Raw genomic sequence first — 13,597 nt, forward strand, 5'->3', positions numbered from 1 at the left:
AAACTAAAAGAGATGCCCGTAAAATATCAATCTCCACCCTTTTTCCCATAAAAATACCCTAGAAGCAAACCCTATTCTCTCGCTCAATCTCTGACCTCCCTCTCTCTTTCACGTCTCTGTTCATATTCTCATGGGAAAGAGATCCACGTCTCTCTCAATTTGGAGCAACAAAGTTGGTCATGGATCCTTCTCTCAATGTCTCACGTCTCCCTCTCCCAAACCCTCATCTCTCTCTTCCTATCCACATGGAAACATATCTATGTCTCTCCCAATTGCAACAAGTTAGGGCATGGATCTTCTGTATCTCCGAATTGCAACAAGGCAGTTAGGGCGTGGATCTTCTGCGATCCTCTCCACATGGAAACAGATCATGTCTCTCCCAAATTGCTGCAAGGAAGCTATGACATGCTTCTCTAATTTATGGCATGGACCTTCTGCGCTCCCGTCTACATGGAAACAGATCATGTCTGTCCCAAATTACAGCAACCAAGTTATGGCATGGATCTCCTGCGCTCATGCAGCTTATTACAATTTTTCCCTCATCTAGATCAGGTTCGTCTTCTCAGTCCGCACACTGATTTCTTTTGAAACGCTTTTTTTCGGTTTGGATCTAATTCTTTTCGTCGTGTCCTTTAATAGTGCAGTCTAGGGATTCAATTTCCTTTATCGTGCATCTACTTGAAGCACATGATAGCGATGGAAAAATTAAATCATTTTTCTCTATCCCTCCAAAAACAAGAAATAGATCTTTCTTCGGCGTACAGAAAAGAAACATGTACCATATATGTAGAAAAAGATACGTCCAAGTATAATGTCAATCCTTCCTGTACGGGTGGATCTCTATTTTCTCTACTAATTAAGCCTAACTTGGTCATTGACTCTCTCTGTGATTTGGCTTCCCAATCATAGTTTTCTTAATCCCTCAACCAAGGGAGGCAGGGTGGGGGATATGGAGAAGGACGGAGCTCCTGCTGTTGGTGGATGTTTGCCATGTTGTGCCATGGAGAGAAGGTAATCTTGAAGAACAATTATCTCACCAAGAAATCGATCATCCACGTTCCTTGCTGGCAGCATGACAAGACCTTGCCACGGTTGATGACTTCGACAAGGACGATTTTGATCATGGGCTAAGTAAACCCCTCAGCGCAATAGCAGGGTAAGCATGAACACTATGATATGTCCAAAACGAATAAAAGAATCATGTTATGTTAGATATATAACATTATGATCGAGTGTTCCTGAATTGTAGTATTAATTTTTCTAAGAGCGTCTAGGCCACGACGGCTTATGGATCCAAGGAGTAGATTCATTGGCTGCAGTTGAAGCCAATGGCTGCCAATTTTCTAAATGTCACCATCTCTGTTTTGTTTTATCTTATAAGTTGGAAATTTGATAACATGTGTTTGATGTTTTTCCTTCAAATTAGACTAATTGTAAGTCCTTCTAGGGCTGATGTTCCCCAACATTACTATCTTCCAGAATTTAGGTCCGATGGGGTCTTCCCTTTTCACATGTGTGCATTCAGCTAAAGTGCCATCTAATTGCTGCCATTAATCACAAATAGAAGTGCAGTCTGAAAGTTGTGGTACTTGATTTCAAAACAAAATAAAAACCATATGATGCTCCAACATAGTATCTTCTAATTTCTAAGTTCGACTTAGAACGATGCACTTCGAAATTTACATTTATGCTATGCATGCATGCTGGTACACTGGAGCATAATTCTATCATCTACCTATGGAGGAACATCCAACATGGATGCTCTTAAGAGTACCCGTACGTAGCCTTTTAATTTTTGTAACATGCACTCATCACTACCTGCTTTTATGCACTTGATCTGATGTTTTGACATGTATACTTAAATTTGTTGTTTGTTCAAATGTTCCTCACATTTTGCTCAAGTAAAACATGGCTATTTTTTTTAAAAAATAATACATTATTTTTATTAATTTTCATAAATATTACGCTGAATAAAAAAATTCAAAAATAATACACCGTCGGCCCGCTGCAGGCCGACTGGGCCTAGTCGGCCCACAGCTGGAACATTTTTTATTCAAAAATAAATATTCCTTTTTTGCATATATATTGTACATTTTTTATACATCAGGAACATTTTTTATACACGTTTAACATTTTTTAATTACATGGTTAACATTTTTTAAACATATATTTTTTATGCCTACTTTTTTTGCAAAAACAATTAGCCCACAGCGAGCCAATTAGCTCCAGTCGGCCCACAGTGGGCCAATAGGACGCAATCAGCCCACAGTGGGCCGACAGGGGCCAGTCGGCCAGCTGTAGGCCGACTGGAATCCAATCGGCCTGCTGTGGGCCGACTAGGCCCAGTTGGCCTGCAGCGGGCCGATGGTGTATTATTTTTGAAATTTTTTTATCCCACGTAATATTTATGAAAATTAATAAAAAGAATGTATTATTTTTAAAAAATTAGCTAAAACATGTGTATGTTCAGTTTGTCTTCTTAATTTCTTGACCAATTTGTCAATGAGGCTAAATACCTACGGTTATTTTATGCCTATTGTCCTTTGAGATTGTTAAAATAACTTCCCCGAGATATGTGAACTGATGCTCCTGCTACTTCCGGACATTATATTATTCAGACTTCTATAAATATGTACCCAACTGCGTAATTGCTTAGCTTATGGATTTTATTTCTTCCAACTTTATAAATTCACAAAGGATTAAAACAAGTCTGCTGAGTTGTTGGATTAGGTACATGTATGTTGAAACTTATGGTTCGAAACTTATGGCTTTTCAAGACCATTTGTCCCTCTTTTGCTCCTCTAATATATATTGTCCCTTTATGTTGGATAACCATTACTTTTGTGCTAATTTTCTCGACACAGTGAAGATTTTTTTTGCTACTCATGTATAGATATAAATTTTAATGATCTTCACAATTCTATTAGTCAATAGAGACTTGAAGAAAATCCGGTCGATATAATATATACATTTTTCCTCACATATGTTGCAAAGAGTATTTTAAGTATATTTACATACTCTTTTTTATTTCTATGCATGGACAATATATATTAGGCACAGGACATGCTCACTACTGGAATTCCCAATTTTGATGAATGCCAAATGCACTCGGCAAAGGCCAAAAAAAAACACGGCAGCACTGAGAAAACACGACTATGCTGCATGCCCGCCAGCAATGTTTATTTTGCTGTGTTCTTTTCCACGTGCACTTACTCGACAACTGCAAAAAACTTTGCCAAGTGCAGAACACAGTAACTCGGCAAACAAATGATAGAGACTGAATGACGAGACATGGCGCATCTGGGTAGCTCTACTATGACCAAGTTTAACATAGTTTTGTCGTTTTGCGCACTCGGCAAAACTATGATCCAGAAGAGCTACCCAGATGCGCCATGTGTCATGTTTAGGCAAAGGGGTCTTAGATACGAGACATCTAGCCAAACGGTGATTCTGAATGTCCATGTTGGTCGATTGCTCGCTTCATGCTAATATTTGATGTGTTTTCTGCAATTAAAAACCCCCAGGCAGGTTGTTTTGAAAATCTGCGCCTGTTTCTGTAGCATTTCGAGGATGAGCACATGGTCTATATTGTGCTGAAGGAAGCCTATGAACAAGCATCTTTAGGAATGAGATGGAGAAGATGGTTTCCAAGAAAGGGAAAAGCTGGGAAGTAAAACACGATTACTTTAGGATGATGTGAAAGAAGATTTTCTTTCAACAGTAGGTGGATTCTTAAGATAATGACAGGTTAACAGCGCAAGAGCTATGATAAGTCCTAACATGGTTGCCGGAAGATATATTTGTACAATAACAGGCATGCACATGCAGTTGTAGTTAATATGAAATTAAAAAGAGTTTATATGAGATATTTAATTTCTGTGGCTGAATGAAAATTGCTGAACAAATTTCTGTAAGGTAGCAGCCCAATAGATTGTACAAATATGGATGCATGCACGTGATAGACACTATCATGTCAAATCTGGAATTAAGTGTATGTTATGCATTATGTTTTCAGTTCTTCGTGATATGTTTTGATTAGTTCTGAAGCGTCCAGTTTAACATATTATGTCTCGGACATTTGGAGAGGTATCAGATAGAAGAGTGTGTCCTTAATTCTGGGTTACGTACCATCATGGTATGTAAGTTGAGCAAAAAAAATATGGCCTTAATTCTGGGCAGTCCTCAAGGTACGTAAGGTGAGTCATATTAATAGATATTGTTTAAATAGATACTGTTGTCAAGACCCTCAATAGCATCTTTCAGACGAGTGCCACTTTGTATGGGATAAGAGATGCTTGCTCCATGTATATAATAACTTGGAACTCATGTTTAGAGCATGTACTGAATTATTGGTTCATCCATCTAAATGATTTTGCAAAAAGGGGCCTGTTTGTTTGGCCGAATTTCAATTCTTAAATGCATCATCCTATGTTTCGACAAAGATTTTTGCGGGTTGTAGGACAAAATGGGACATCCAATGTCTCACATGTTTCTATACATATCCAATGGTATCCTCAGTAAATATCTGGTACTATCTTCCATCCAATATTTCCCACCATTTAAAGACTGAACGCTATGTCATTCCTACTTATGCTCTTTTATGGTTGATCATGCTCTGAATAGATCATGCAAATATAAAAGGCCCTATTCTTCTTTATCGATAGTGTATTACGGATTTAAGGATTATTTGTATCATTTTACTGAATGAAAATACAAAGTGAGAGAATGTTTATTTCATCGCGTAAATTTCTTTTACAACTAAAGAATTTAGAAATTTGAGTGATTGGTACAAGATACAACTAAAAATTCCTTCTCTCTATCAAAACTGCATTATTCAAGATAAAAAATAGACAATAACACTGATCTAAAAAACAATGTTATGTATTTAAGAATATTGCGGGATCTTCCATGGTGAAAAGAACAATGTGGAGTCTATTTTCCAGCAGAATATTGTGCAATCTCATTTAATTATATCAAATGTATATTTTGATTTTGTGAGAAAGTTTGCTTGACTTGAACCTTCTCAGACCACGAGCTAGACATACCAATTTGAAATTATTATTGTTTAGTATTAAAGATAAATCCAATCAAAAAATTATAAGTACAAATTATATAGCCAATATTATATTGTTAATAATTATATTTTAAATTTATGTAATGATTATACTTCTAATTAATGTGACTTTTTCATATCATTAATTTTTGTAATTAATAAATAGGCGTAGTTTTAATTTTAGTTTGTCCATACGTTTTTAGTTATTTTATAGGAGACAAGCCATAGCACTAAAAATAACTACAATCTCATATCAAACAAAGTTGTATTGCATGCTAGCCCATGCGAATGCACGGGTTCGCGACTAGTATATCTACTTAAGCACCGATCCGAAGTGTTTAAGGTCTTTCATGAATTCCAAACCCTTGTTGAAAGGTTGTTCAATAAAAAAATAATCACTATGCAAACAGACTGGGGTGGCGAAAATGAACGCCTAAATTCCTTTTTTCGTCAATTAGGAATCACTCACCATGTCTCCTGTCCCCATGCTCATCAGCAAAACGGGTCAGCAGAACGAAAACATCGACATATTGTTGATGTAGGGCTCTCTCTCTTAGCCCATGCCTCCATGCCCTTGAAGTTTTGGGATGATGCTTTCCTCCCTGCCACATATCTGATAAATCGCACCCCTAGCAAAGTGATTAATTTTGAAACTCCTCTGACACATTTGTTTCAAGAACAACCCAATTATCATTCTCTTCGGGTCTTTGGATGTGCATGTTGGCTGAATCTTCGCCCTTATAATTCAAAAAAGTTAGAATTTCATTACAAACAGTGCGTGTTCCTTGGCTACAGCAATCTTCACAAAGGTTTTAAATGCCTAGATGTTGCTGCTGGACGAGTATATATATCCCATGATGTTATTTTTGATGAGACAATTTTTCCCTTTGCAAATCTAAATTCAAATGCAGGCACCCCTCTTCGGTCGGAAGTCCTTTTACTTTCCGAGTCTGCACCTCTTGATCATGGGGACGAACCTGTAGTTGATCAACAGACTAATTTTCGCCCTAATCCTGTTGCTAACAGTGGAGAAAATCCAGTTTTTGTGCATGATTTTATGCAGCCAGAACAAGACAAAAATGTTGCGGCACACGAGGAGGATTCAGGTGCTGCGGGCAGCGATCCCGAGCCTGCAGCGTCAGCAGGCGCAGGTGGCGCAGGTGGATCAGGGGGCGAATCTGCCTCGACTGCGCAGACGCCGCCGCGGGAACGCCGCGTGGCGCGCGCTGGATCTCCCGACAGCGCGTCGTCAGGTGGGCCAACCGGCTCCCCTCTCGCGGGCCGCCAGCTGGGCCAACCAAGCGAGGGAGACGTGCGCACGGGCTCCCACGTCGATCTGCCCCGACAGGATGAGAGATCCTCTGTCGCTGGCGACAGATCTGCTACGGGATCGCACGCTGACATGTGATCGCGTGCGGATCCTCCCTCCTCCGGCGGATTTTCTGTGCCGCATGCACCTGCAGCTCCTGATGTGCCAACTCGGCAAACACGGTCACAACACGGTATTTCAAAACCTCAAATTCGTACAGATGGCACAGTTAGGTATGACAAGCTCAAACCTCGTTTTGGTGGTCTGATAACTACTGGTGAACCTCATAATTTGCAAGAAGCTTTGAATGATACAAATTGGAAGAGGGCCATGAATGATGAGTATGATGCTCTTATTAAAAATAAGACTTGGCATTTAGTCCCACCAACAAAAAATAAAAATTTCATTGATTGTAGGTGGGTCTATAGGATTAAAAGAAAGGCAGATGGTCAAATTGACAGATACAAGGCAAGGCTAGTAGCAAAAGGTTTCAAACAAAGATACGGTATAGATTATGAAGATACCTTTAGTCCTGTTGTTAAAGCAACTATTATCAGACTTGTTCTTTGTGTTGCAGTATCCAGTAACTGGAGCCTCAGGCAATTGGATGTTCAGAATGCGTTCCTCCATGGCGTTCTAGAGGAAGAAGTCTATATGAGACAACCACCTGGCTATGAGATTAAAGGCAAGGAAAATCATCTCTGCAAACTTGACAAAGCGTTGTATGGTCTAAAACAGGCACCTCGAGCATGGTACTCCAGGTTGTGTGACAAACTTCAAGCACTTGGTTTTAAACCATCAAGGGGGGATACTTCTCTGTTCTTTTTTAGAAGAGGAAAAACTATTATGTTTATGTTGGTCTATGTTGATGATATAATTGTTGCTAGCTCATCACAAGATGCAACTGTAGCTTTGTTGGCAGATTTGAGAAGAGATTTTGCCTTGAAGGATCTAGGAGATCTGCATTATTTCTTGGGAATTGAAGTCAAGAAGGTAAAAGATGGCATCCTTCTGACCCAAGAAAAATATGTCATGGTTATATTGAAACGTGCAGGTATGACAAATTGCAAGATTTCAAACATGCCTCTCTCAACATCTGAAAAACTGTCAAAGGAACAAGGAGAACCTTTGGGGGCCGAAGAGTCAACAAGGTATATAAGTATGGTAGGTGCCTTGCAATATTTGACATTGACAAGATCGGATATTTGTTTCCCAGTGAACAAAGTTTGCCAGTATTTGCACGCTCCTGCCTCCCAACACATGACAACAGTTAAAAGGATTTTGAGATACCTTAAAGGTACCATGAGTACAGGTCTAAAATTCACTAAGTCAGCTTGCAACATTGTTAGTGCTTTCTCAGATGCTGATTGGGCAGGATGTCCTGATGACAGAAGATCAACAGGAGGTTTCTGTGTGTTTTTTGGTCCCAACCTGATCTCTTGGAGTGCACGTAAGCAAGCTACTGTTTCAAGGTCAAGTACTAAGGCAGAGTATAAATCATTAGCCAATGCAACTGCTGAGATTATTTGGGTCCAAACTCTTCTGCGTGAACTTGGAGTTGCTCATTCGTCAGTTGCTCGTCTTTGGTGTGACAACATTGGTGCCACATATTTGTCAGCAAGTCCAGTGTTTCACGCAAGAACGAAACATATAGAAGTTGACTATCATTTTGTTCGAGAGAGAGTAGCTAGCAAGCTACTAGATATTCGATTTATACCAACAGGTGATCAAGTTGCTGACGGGTTTACCAAGGCCTTATCATGGCGTAAATTGGAATATTTTAAGAGCAATCTCAACTTGGTGAAGTTATGATTAAGGAGGCGTGTTAGAATACATTGTAACATGTATATACGGTATAACTATAAACCATATATACGCCCGGTAGGCTAGCATGTTGCGTGGTTGTTGTAACCGGTAGTTGTGGTTGCTAGGATTCATCCTCATCGTCGTATATCTTTCTTGAGGATCAATCCAACACAACCGAACTACCAAATCTTGTAAACCTCTTTGCCTATATAACATGCAACGCGTCCCTGCCAGAGGTATACGCTTCATCCAATCTTTCAAAAGTAACCGATATATTGATCCAACAGAGATTGACCTAACATGTTTCATAAGTAATAATAAAGCAAAAAATACAGTCAAGTTATGCAAGATCGGAGCTCTTGGACAATGATTTAATTACATGGCCTTGATGAACTGTTCCTACTAAATATTGCTCCCTCCGTAAAGAAATATAAGAGCGCTTAGCTCACTAAAGTACAAGTGATACACATTTACTTGCGCCGAGTAAACAAAACATTGTCGTATATACATAAAAACACACGACGTTATCCAAAATTCTTTGCTCAATGTCATCTTCAACTGCTACGCTCTGATCTTGCGTATGTGGCATGGCCTAGTAGGCCGGGCAAATCTTCCTGATGATCCAGAGAATAATGCCCCATATGAGCTCATTCTCCTCCGTGGCCTTCACCTGATGCTCATGGCTTCTCACACTGACACTGTTGTTTCTTCTCTGAAGCTGGCTCCTGAGAGCAATGGCCTCCACTGCCTCGTACACCATTTTTTTTCTCTCCTAGGATGCTGCTGCAGATGCTATTGCTAGCTAGTTGCGCGAAAAGTGAATAAGAGACTGGTTATTGGGTTCTTGTTGTTGCTGGAAAGACTTGAGGATCTCCAGAGTATTTGTACTCGTACAGCCGCTTGGTGCCACTGCCGCAGGAAGGAAGGAAGAGCTGGCTGGCTGGCTTGACATCCAAGGTAGCAGTAACCAATAAGCTGTAAGCAGGATATGTCTGTCGCCATGTCGGGAACACTGCCTCTGATGGAGTCATAGGTCAAGCAGTCAAAAACCAGTGCGTGTGATGGCGACGACGTCTGAAATGAAATCCTTTCGAGAACGTTTCGTCGCAGCCACGTTTCGACACGAGTACGTAGTTCGAGCAGCAAAGCAGTGCTCTTCTAAAAAATAATATATTCTTTTGCAAGACTTGGCCGCAAGATGGATTTGAGGTTTGACTGCACTTCTTTTTTGAGGAATGGACGTGAAGGAAGCAACGGTTATAGTACTAGTATATACTGGCACTGGCACGTGCATGGTTCGGAAGCGGAAACTATCCTTAGCTATGAAATAATAAGAGTCATAAAAACAGAACAACACTGCTTTGCTGCTCGAACTACTCGTCTCCAAACGTGATGGCGACGGAACATTCTCGAATCATCCCAGACATCGTCTGTCATCACACGTAGTTTGACTGCTTGACCCATGCCCCAATCAGAGTCCCCAACATGGCGACACATCCTGCTTAGTACTGCTTACTACCTGTACTACCTTGGCTGCCAAGCCAGCCAGCTCTTCCTTCTTGCCTGCCTTCCCGCAGCACCGAGCTCTACGGGTACAAATACTCAAGAGATCAATGGATCCTCAAGTCTTCCCAGCAACAACCAACCAGTCTTTTCTTCACTTTGCGCGCAACTTCTAGCATCTGCAGCAGCAGCCCGAGAGCGAAGTAATGGTGTACGAGGCAGTGTAGGCCATTGCTCTCAGGAGCCAGGTTCAGAGAAGAAACAACAGTGTCAGTGTGAGAAGCCATGAGCATCAGGGTGAAGGCCAAGGAGAAGTCTGAAGGGAATGAGCTCATATGGAGCATTATTCTTTGGATCGTCAGGAAGGTTTGCCCGGCCTTCTAGACCATGCATGCGCACGTACGGAAGATCACAAGTCACAGTTGAAGGTGGACTGTTTTTTATGCTTGGAGCAGAGATTTTGCATAACGCCATGTATTTTTATGTGTATACTGTGTAGTGTTTAGCCAGCGTAGGTAAGTGTGTGTCAGTTGTAGTTAGTAGGAATAGTTCATCAAGATCATGTACTTAAAATCAGTGTCCAAGAACTCCGGTCTTGCCCTACTTGACTGTACTTTTTTTTTTAAAACAAGGCAAAAGATTTGCCATTTCATTGAATAAGGAAGAAGTTTTAGGACAAAGCCGCAAAGCGGCAATAATAAAAGAAAGGACTACTCTCGTGGCATTACCATACTCAACTGCTTCGCACCGGCCAAAACCCAAAGAGACACCCTCGTCTTTAATCTTTGAAATAAGAACCATCGAAGGGACGGCCGTGTTACGGAAGACTCTAGCATTGCGTTCGGTCCAAATCTCCCATGAGATGAGCATCATCAGAGAGGCCAGTGCCTTGGGAGATCCAACCCGAGTGTGTATGTTGTTGGTCCACCAATCTCTCACCGAGACCCTCGTCGCCCAGGTTGCCGTGTTGACGTGGTGCAATCCAAGCCACGAAATAATATCGTTCCACACCTGAAGAGTGAATCGGCATTGGAAGAGGAGATGAGACGCAGATTCCTGGCATTGCTTGCATAGAGGGCATACACCACAATTGGGCCAACCCCGCCTAATTAAACGATCGGACGTCCAGATCCTATTTTGCAGAACAAGCCAAGCAAAAAATTGTATCGCGGGGGAGCCCACACCTTCCAGACCGATTGCACCAGATATGAAGTAGTAAGCCCTTCAAACTGCGCCTTGTATGCTGAAGAGGCAGAGTACATACCATCTTTAGTGAACTTCCATACAATTGAATCCTCCATCCCCTCTTCAAGGGTGGCAGAATTCAGCTTTCCCCAAAGATTTGCAAACTCTTGGACGTGACCAAGAGAAAGGCCATTGAAAATGTCGATGTTAGAGATCCACAGATTGTTGTGTAGAGCTTGCTGGACGGAACAATTTTTCTTTCGAGAGAGGTCAAAGATGCGGGGCGCGATGTCACGAGGTCTCAAGCCCTGTAGCCAAGAGGAGTTCCAAAAAACGTCTTTAATCTTTGAAATAAGAACCATCGAAGGGACGGCCGTGTTACGGAAGACTCTAGCATTGCGTTCGGTCCAAATCTCCCATGAGATGAGCATCATCAGAGAGGCCAGTGCCTTGGGAGATCCAACCCGAGTGTGTATGTTGTTGGTCCACCAATCTCTCACCGAGACCCTCGTCGCCCAGGTTGCCGTGTTGACGTGGTGCAATCCAAGCCACGAAATAATATCGTTCCACACCTGAAGAGTGAATCGGCATTGGAAGAGGAGATGAGACGCAGATTCCTGGCATTGCTTGCATAGAGGGCATACACCACAATTGGGCCAACCCCGCCTAATTAAACGATCGGACGTCCAGATCCTATTTTGCAGAACAAGCCAAGCAAAAAAATTGTATCGCGGGGGAGCCCACACCTTCCAGACCGATTGCACCAGATATGAAGTAGTAAGCCCTTCAAACTGCGCCTTGTATGCTGAAGAGGCAGAGTACATACCATCTTTAGTGAACTTCCATACAATTGAATCCTCCATCCCCTCTTCAAGGGTGGCAGAATTCAGCTTTCCCCAAAGATTTGCAAACTCTTGGACGTGACCAAGAGAAAGGCCATTGAAAATGTCGATGTTAGAGATCCACAGATTGTTGTGTAGAGCTTGCTGGACGGAACAATTTTTCTTTCGAGAGAGGTCAAAGATGCGGGGCGCGATGTCACGAGGTCTCAAGCCCTGTAGCCAAGAGGAGTTCCAAAAAATTTCTGTTCGTCCGTTGCCCACCGTGACTCGCGTGGCAGCCGCAAAAAACACCCGGTCATCATCTGTGCACGGCGTGCCCATACCAATCCATGGTTTTTGTGGGATCCTTCCACTCCAACAAAAGCCACCTAAGCCGAAGAGCCTTAGCAAAATTTGGCCAAATTTAAACACGCCCAGGCCACCATTCTTCTTCGGCTTGCAAACAGGTCCCAGTTTTATTTTGCATTTTCCCACCGGAAACTTGTATCTGCGCCCGCCCAAAGATAGGCGCGCCGTAGACTATCAATTTTCTTCAGAACCTCGACTGGGATGTCGAGAAGCGTAAGGTGATATATGGCAATAGCGGTGAGGACGGCCTTAATAAGAACGACCCGGCCCGCAGTGGCGACATGTCTGCTTTGCCAAGGGGGGGAGCTTGCTGGCCACCTTATCCTCGAGGTGCTGAAAATGAATCCGCTTGAGACGCCTAACGGACACGGTAGCCAAAGGGTATCTCATCGGGAACGAGGTGCGAACAATCGGAAAAGCATGGAGAATATCATCAAGATCAACATCGCCACAACAAATAGGGGCCCACAAGGCTTTTTGGTGCAGTTAGTGACGAGGCCGGTGACTTCCCGAAAGGAGGCCAAGGTGGATGCAAGGAATTGAACGTCTTCCTTGATAGGCTTGACAAATATGGCCGTGTCGTCGGCATATAGCGATGCACGGACGGTCGTGGCTCTTCCACAAAACGGTTGGAGGTGTCCCTGAGCAGTGGCCTTGTTTAGAAGGTGGTGTAAGGGTCAATCACCAGGACGAACAAAAGGGAGACAGGGGGTCTCCCTGTCGCAGCCCAAAACCATGTTCAGCGGGTCACCCCATCACTCCATTGATCAAGACTCTCGATGTGGCCATGGAAAGGAGGGCTGAAACCCACTCTCGAAAATCTGCTTGGGAAGCCGAGGTGTCACAGGAGATCAAAAGAGGAAATCCCATCGCACCGAATCAAAAGCTTTCTTGATGTTGAGCTTGAAGAGCAAAGTTGGGGTTTTGCGGCGGTGAAGCTTCCTTGCAAGTTTCTGACATACATGAAATTATCATGGATACTTCTCTTCTTTATAAAGCGCTTTGGGGCATTTTAGACTAGGCTTTGCATGTGCGGGGCAAGGCGTGTGGCCATCATCTTAGTGATAATCTTAGCAATGGCATGGATGAGACTGATGGGCTGGAAATCTGAGATGCACTCTGCACATCCTTCTTAGGGACGAGGGCGATGTTCGCCGAGTGAGCCAATGGAGGTTAGCGGTATGCAAGTTGGAGAAGTGGTTGACCGCGACCATAATGTCCCCTTTGATGATCTCCCAACAGTCCTTGGAAGGCACCAGTGAAGCCATCCGGCCCCGGCGCTTTGTCACTTGGGAGATCCCAGATTGCCCTCTTAACCGCTTCCTCTCTGAAGGCAGCCCCAAGCTCCGAAAGGTCACGTGGAGGGACTGGAATATTACTCCAATTAATGTCAATGCTGCGAGGTGGACCCTTTTTGTTACCTCGAGGAAGTGGTTTTGGATGATGGACTTCTTGTGATCATGATCAGTGACCCATCCACTATTGTGCTTGAGGCGGTGAATGAAATTCTTTCTTCTTCTACGATTGACGCGGAGATGAAAAAATAGGTGT

The sequence above is a fragment of the Triticum aestivum genome, chromosome 7A (genome assembly GCF_018294505.1).
Source record: "Triticum aestivum cultivar Chinese Spring chromosome 7A, IWGSC CS RefSeq v2.1, whole genome shotgun sequence".
Taxonomy (NCBI): domain Eukaryota; kingdom Viridiplantae; phylum Streptophyta; class Magnoliopsida; order Poales; family Poaceae; genus Triticum; species Triticum aestivum.